Here is an 8,094-nt window from a genome sequence, read left to right on the forward strand (position 1 = left end):
TGAGAAAAGGTAAGAAGGGAATTTTTTTTTGAATGAATTCATATCTAAGATATATAAGTAGCCCTAATTGTCTTGGCATAGGGGGGCCAAGTGGTTTTTCTCTTTTTTAAGCACATCACCGACTACTAAACGACTACTTCATCATATTTAATTTACGTGACGTTATTTAATTTGATAAAAAAATTTAAAATATTCATATTTTTTTTAAAATTTGTGATCTAAAATAAGTCGTAGATATTTATATAACTATATATTTAACATATATAATTCTTTTTAAAACTGATAAAAAGAATTTGAACTTAGAAATTAAACGAGTGGAGAATACCATTATATATCTTTAATATGAGATAAGTTAGTTCTTTTGCTTCAAATAGTATAGACATTTCAATTACATACTATAAAATTTAGGTTAGATACCCTCTTTTAAAAAATAAAAAGGGTTAACTACTAAATTGTCAAAAAAAAAAAATTGAAAAAATGCTAAGAATCGAAACTAGGTAAGCTCCACAAATCTTCATCCCTACACCCTCGATCGACCAGTGAAACCATTTTATCTTCTTTTTCTTTATATACGAATATTAATACAGAATTTAGAGGCGGAGCTAGGTGGATTCATGAGTTCAGATGAATCCAGTGACTTTTTCGTGAATTTTATATTTGTACTATAAAATTAATTAAATTTATATGTATATTAATTTGTGAAGTTCTAACAAAATTGATTGACGATTATTAATTAAATTTAGAATCCCTAAACTCTTCGTCTGGTTTTGCCTCAACAAAATTATACATAGTACTCCATTTAAGATATATGCACTCACGCGCGCGCGAGCGCGCACATACGCACATACGCGTGCGCACACACGCACACGCGCGCATACAGACACACATACAAAAACTTTTGATAGTATTTTCTAAAAAATAAAATGATAATTTGAATTATCAAAACAAATAATTAAGTTAAGCAATATCTAGAAAAGTCAATCTTTTTTTGGTAATCTATTATAATAATTCCTCATGTCCACTGAAACTTGAAACTAAAATAGTATGTTGGTATTTTGTTTTAAAATAAAAGAACTGAAAGAGAAAAAAAATTATTGAGATTCTATTGTTAATAGGTGATATAATTTGAGAGAAAGGGGTTCATGACACAATCAACCAATACGCTACAAAAGGGAATTGAACCCAAGCATGGTGTAAGGATGTGATAGCTATTGCCAACTCCACTGCGTCTCATTTAACCATTTCAAGAGGTCTAATTTTTATATATACCAATATTAAATTAAAATTGTACGTGATATAGCAATTTTTTTCGAGAATTGGATACCCTGAAGCCTACGTGGCTTTGCCCCTGCATATAAAGGTTTTTGTGTGTTTCGGACGAAGGAAAATATATATTTTTAAGAAAAAAAATAATTTTTGTGTGTTACGATATAAATAAAATATATTATTTTAAAAATACTTATATATTATTTAAATATATTTTATGAACGTAAAGGACGGAGATATAGGGTAACATGTATAAGTGGATGGAAATAGACCGTCAATGTGAAAAATCGACTATCAAACACAAAATTTGCTTTTCCTAGTTATGTTATTTTTTAATAATTTATAACTTGTCTTCTAAAGAAGAACATCTTTTAAAAAAATTGATAAACTAAAGATGAGTTATTTCTCTTTAAAAAAAGGGATAATGCACAAGTACCCCCTTAAACTATGTTCGAAATTCCAGAGACACACTTATATTATACTAAGGTCCTATTACCCTCCTGAACTTATTTTATAAGTAATTTTCAATCCCTTTTTAGTCTACGTGGCACTAGTTTGAAAAAAAAAAGTCAACTATCGTTGGGCCCACAAGATAGTGCCACGTAGGTCGAAAAGGGTAATAAATTATTAATAAAATAAGTTCAGGAGGGTAATAGGACCTTCGTATAGTATAAGTGTGTCTCGGAGATTTCGAGAATAGGTTGAGGGGGTACTTGGACATTATTCCTCAAAAAAAAATATTTATTTGTATTTATCAAAGAATTTACGCAATTTCTTTTCTAAGAACAAGAATATCGTGATTGATGGCTCTTTCAATCTGGCGAAATGGAATTGACATGTATTAATTTGGGTCAGATTAATAATATTATATACTTTTCCGAGTATAATATTTAAGTTGTATATATTCTTGACTAAAATACAATTTGACATTTGAATGGTCAAAGTGAAAGTATGAGCAATAAATTAGACATAAATATTGTAAATGAGTGAAAGATCCCTATTGTTACCAATGGAAGATAGATAATACCACCTTTTCTTCTATTTTCCATCACTCTATCGAATTGACTTGAAAAGAAACGACGATTTTTTTAAATAAAAAAAAACTGGCAGTTTGCTACTTAAAGTTAAACTTATGGAAAAAAAATTTAAGGAAAAGAAAGTAATACCATTCATTTAAAATATCAAAAATGGAAGGAAAAAAAAGGCAAATTATTATTAGAAAAGAAAAACGAAGTTATTAGTAGACTATTTTTTTTTTTTGATAATATCTTCCTTCTTAAATTAGTTATTAATGATCTCTTATTTTCAAATTGTATTTGATTTTAATCTTTCACCATTTTAAGCAACAAAAACTAATCAAAAATATTTTGACATTGACAACAAAGAATAAAATCACAAGACTTTGAGTTACGTGAGTCAGGAGACTAAAGAGAAATAAATAAGTTAATAATCAAAAGAGCAACGTTAAAATGATAGGCTAAACGTTGTGTATATTGATTTAAGACATAGCTCCCTGTGTTGGAAATCTCCAACATGAAAAATTCAAATCAAAATCACTGAGTCACACCAAAGAATTATCTTATACTACTTTCTATTGTTTTGTTCCTCGATTTTATCATTATTACACGTTATGTATCTTCTTTATTTTTAATTATCATATTAATTGTTATTTCTATCGTTTTCAACTTAATTATGGCTCAACATACAGCATTACGGCTGTATTTCATTTTCTATCTTGATTTTTATCATGACTAACTTGAACTAAGAGTTTATCAAAAACAATTTTTATGTCTTCATTAAATAAAAAAACACCTTTATAATATACACTATTGTCTCCAAACTCTACTTATATAAAAATACACTTTACTAAACTAAAGTACAATTTTCACGAGTCACGTTTGGCAAATTCTTTTGATAATTCTATTCCACTATTATTTTAATTATTATTCTTTTAATGTCACAACTCAAGTCTTTGTAGTACGAAAATTTAAAAGTTGCATTTGAAATTTAGAAAATATTTGAAATGTTATCTCGAGTTTCATCATATATATTTTTTTGAATTTTCCTTTTTAAAAAATTTATAACTATTCGATCAAATTATTTTCATTTTCAAATCACATTAAACACATAAATTCAAAACATTAAAATATTATTTGCACCAACTATAATCAAACATTATTCTATTAAAATAAAACTAAGATTTGTCATAATATATATGTATTAGCTTATATATATTAATAATCTATGTAAACTTAAGAAAAAAAAATATAACACTAATAAAAGTGAAAGGTAAAAAAACGGAAATTAAGTTTTAATATTATTTTAGAAATAAAAATATAATTTCAAATAATATTTTTATGAGGAAAATTTTGATTATTAAATAATGATAGGTAACGGGATTGTGACGGAGTACATATTCATTCTTTCGCTAGATGTCAACTCAGCTAATCACTATCGTTGTCAACAAACTTTTTTAATTTTTTAATTATTTATTTACACGTGTCATCACCGCTGGGACCCACTATTGAGTACACGTCATGCTGAATGTAAAATGGGCCCACCGAGAGAGGCTAGAGATACATCTGTCAGTCAGTAAGGCACGTGACTAGCAGCAGGTGACGGTGCGATGATGTCACGTGACTTTAAAAAGCGCTCTAATTTTTACTTTGTTAATGTCATAACATGACGTTAACACAATATTGATCACTCGATTAAAAAATTATATCGTATATAATATATTTGAGTTTTTTTGGTAAGTATGATAGAAGAAATTATTTGAATTTTCTTTTGTTAAAATATTATATATACGATTTACGAATAGGATATAGAGAAGTATACCATTATTTCCATGTAGAAATTGTATTCCTTGGATAAGTAATTGTGTTCAGTATGTGCATAATACATACTATATACCTATCTTTAGCATAATTTGTTCTGGTAATTAAGTGACATGCTAAGAATTTAATTTTTTATAATTTTATTGATCGTGAAATTTAATTTCAAATGATCAAACTTTACGGGAATTATAAAAGTTTTTCACATGATAAATTTGTGTTAACTTTTCATTTTCTCTTTTTTCATTCCCCTTCATCAGTTATTATAAAAGTTTTTCACATGATAAACTTATGTTAACTCTCCATTTTCTCTTTTTTCATTCCCCTTCATCACTTATTTATTATGTAATACTCGTTACATAAAAAAAATTATCAGTGACAATTAATTAATAACATAATTTAATTGTTATTAAATATGTATTTTAAGTGATAATTAACATTTTTTTTATATTTTCTTAAAGTTTTTAATGACATTCAATCTAATAACACTTAACTAATAATGTCGATAAAATTTTAGTACTCTTTGTTAATATTTATTACTGCTAAAAATTATTTTTATTATAATAACGATGCCTTTTATTTCATATTATCTGTCTCTTTTATACGTTCTTAAGAAATCTTAAATAAGAAAGATTGTTATACTTAATTAACCATTTATTCTTTTTAATCTATTTTACATTTATATATCTTAGTCCTTCAATAAGAATGACTTCAACAGCAAATAAATTAAAATAATAACAATTAGTTATATCTTAATTTTATTAATTAATATTTTTAATTTTTTTTTTTTGTAATTTTGAATTATAAATATCAGAAGGAGGAAATTGTTTTTTTTTTTCAAGAATTACCCTTTGCAATCTTTTTAAAGATTTTTGAGAGGACTTAAAATTGTTCACGTAAGTCAAAGGAGAAGAAAAATATCGATGAAGAAAAGATAATTTATGATAACATCAATGTCAGGCAGGCTATTAGGCCTTTTAGCCCAACTAGCTCTAATTTTTACCTTTTACACGTTCCTTTAATTTAGTTCAACTTTACTATCACTCGAATGATTTTGCAAACAAAAGTAATACTATTATTAGTGAACACAATGTATTTAGGGTTCTTTTGTAGCGTCCAACCTTAATTTGTTGCGATACACCGAGTTGCATTGATTCAGAGACACAGTTAATTGAAGTTCATTGGTTCAGATAAATCCAATAGATAATAGTTTTTTTGTAGATCTTATATTTATATTAAAAAGTTATATAAATATATGTATATATTAACTATTTGCATTGAGTCAGAGGCACAGTTTATTGGGGTTCATTGGTTCAAATGAACCTAGTAGATATTAGCTTCTTCATAGACCTTATATTTGTATTAAAAAGTTAAATAAATATATGTACATATTAACTTATAAAGCACCTAACAAAATTAAACGATGATTCAGTAATAAGTAAAGCGCCATAATCCAATAGCTTTGCTATAAATTTTCTTTTTTTTATAATTGGCGAAATAGTCTGATAGAACCTTATACTTCTCTTCAAAACAGAAAGATCAATGTCAATCCCTCTCAAATTCATATGTCAAAAATAGTTAAGGTTTATGGTTACTCACTACCTCAAATAAATTATTCAAGATAATATTTCAATAAATTACTTTCTGATGTTTGGAGTATATGAAAGAGAAAAAAAAAGAGATATGGAAGGAATTGGGTTGTCTGGAAAAGAAGTTAGAAATGGAGAAGAACAAGATTTTTTTTGATTTTTTTTAAATTTATTTATATTATTTATTAAAATTTTAACAACTCTTTTTAATTAAAATATGATGTTCACTTGTTTACATGCATGTGTAATGACATACTCCTGCCATTTTGATATCACGTATGTTTGGTCAACGGTTAGAGAGGTTTCATATATTATATTCAATATAAGAATTTAATTGATAAAACGTCAAGTGAAAGAATTCATAATACAAATACATATAAGTATAAGGGTCCACTAAATCATTTAATTTTGATTCCGTTTCTATTTGAGCTACCAACACATTTTATTAATTGCTATAGCATTCAACTTTTTCTTTCATTACAACCCTAATTGCTGTTCTTTTTTGACGTGTTCCAATTCACTTCTCATCACTTTCAAACACTAAATATTCATGTTTTTTTTAGTATCGTCTGGCTATTAGTGCATGTGAAAGTTAAGAAAATATGAATGTTAAATTTTTCATACTTGGTTTCAACTTGAATATCAAACGACAACAATAACAGCTATGCTTTTTATTGATAATTAATTATGGAGAACAATTTTAAATTACATACACTTAACTCCCAAAATATTTTTAATGAAAATCATAGGTTCTAATAGGTTGGTTTTCTCTTTTGAGATCATGTTACCAAGTCTGATTTTCTATAAGTTTTTCTACCTAGGGTTGGGTATAAATCATCAAATATCAAATTGAACAAGGATTTACCGCATTGAAGTTTTATTACGATATTGAATTAACGTTGAAAGTTTGATATTTAATATATATTTTAAATTATTGATTAATGAATTTAAATCTTAAAAATACTAAATCGAATATTGAACATTCAGGTCTGATGAGTTAAATTTAATGATCGATGGTTAGCTACATAGTTGGGTCTCGTCTTTTTTATTCTATACTATTAGTTGTAGTGTTACTTTTATAGTTTATTGTCATTTGACTTTGGCTATTGTCTCTGAGTTTTTTTTACAATGAAGTTATATTTTTATTTTGTTATGATCTATTCTTTAGGATTTTTTATCAGGTTGTCTATAGTATTTTGTCATATTGTCTTTATTTTCGTTATTACTTATTTATATTTTTTTATTTTAAAATAATTAAATTGTTAATAAATTTCTTATATTTTAAATTAATTTAATTGTTTAATTTTCAAAATTACATTTACAATTATCTTCTATTTTTATTATTTGGATTTTGGATGTGATTAGTTTAAAAAACTTCAATTGTTTTGAATTAGTCTAAGATTAATTTGACAATGCTTTTTCTGTCTTTAATTACTTGTTCACTTTTTAATTGACATACCTATTAAGAAAACAATTATTATAATAGTCAATTTACCATTTTACCTTTATTAATAATAGAGTGAATGAATTAAAAATTTAATATTTTTAGAAAAATTATCTTTATCAAAGTAATTAATTGAGCAAGGGTATAACAGAAAAGAAAAAGTGTCCTTCCACTTGATTTATTAAAATAGATAAATAAAAGAAAAAATGGACAAGTAAATAGAGATACGAGAATAACTAATAAAGGCAAAAACAAAATGTAATTTATGTCATAATCTTCAATTTTTAAAAATTGTGAAACACATCAACCGTTCAATTAATTTGAAAGTAAAGAAATATTATTTTGATTGTTCTTTCTCGAACTCTGAGTCTTTCATAAATACAAAGAAGTAATCTCTTTAACGATAAGATAGTGATAAGGTTTGTTTATATCTCTTTCACTTATTCCATTTTCGAAGATCATACAAGATATGTTATTATTATTGTTTTAACAAGTGATTTGAATGTTCGATTGACCTATTTGACAAATCCATAATGTTAACATTTGAGGGTGAAACTCTAATCACTAATACTCAATAATCAAAATTAAAATTTTAAAAATACTGAATCAAATATCGAACGTTAATAGTTAGTCATTAACACGACCCTAAACTCATTATACACCTCCATAACACCACCACCAAAACTCTGCAGCAGAGAGAGAGAGCCTTGAGAAGGAGAACCAAATCCTTTCCTTAACCTTCACGCCTCCATTAACACACTTCCTCATTAATAACCCCTCTGTTTTTTCCCCTGTTTTTTCTCTTCATTCTATGCAACTTCGTAGAAGAAAAAAAATAAAAATAGCCTTAAAGAGGAAACTCAACCCCACCCCCTAATCCCCCCCCTACCCCCAACCTTCACTCTTCTTTAAATTCCCACTTGTTTCACTCTACACTTTCACAGAGCTAAAAAGAAGAAGA

The sequence above is a fragment of the Solanum lycopersicum genome, chromosome 6 (assembly GCF_036512215.1).
Source record: "Solanum lycopersicum chromosome 6, SLM_r2.1".
NCBI classification, from domain to species: domain Eukaryota; kingdom Viridiplantae; phylum Streptophyta; class Magnoliopsida; order Solanales; family Solanaceae; genus Solanum; species Solanum lycopersicum.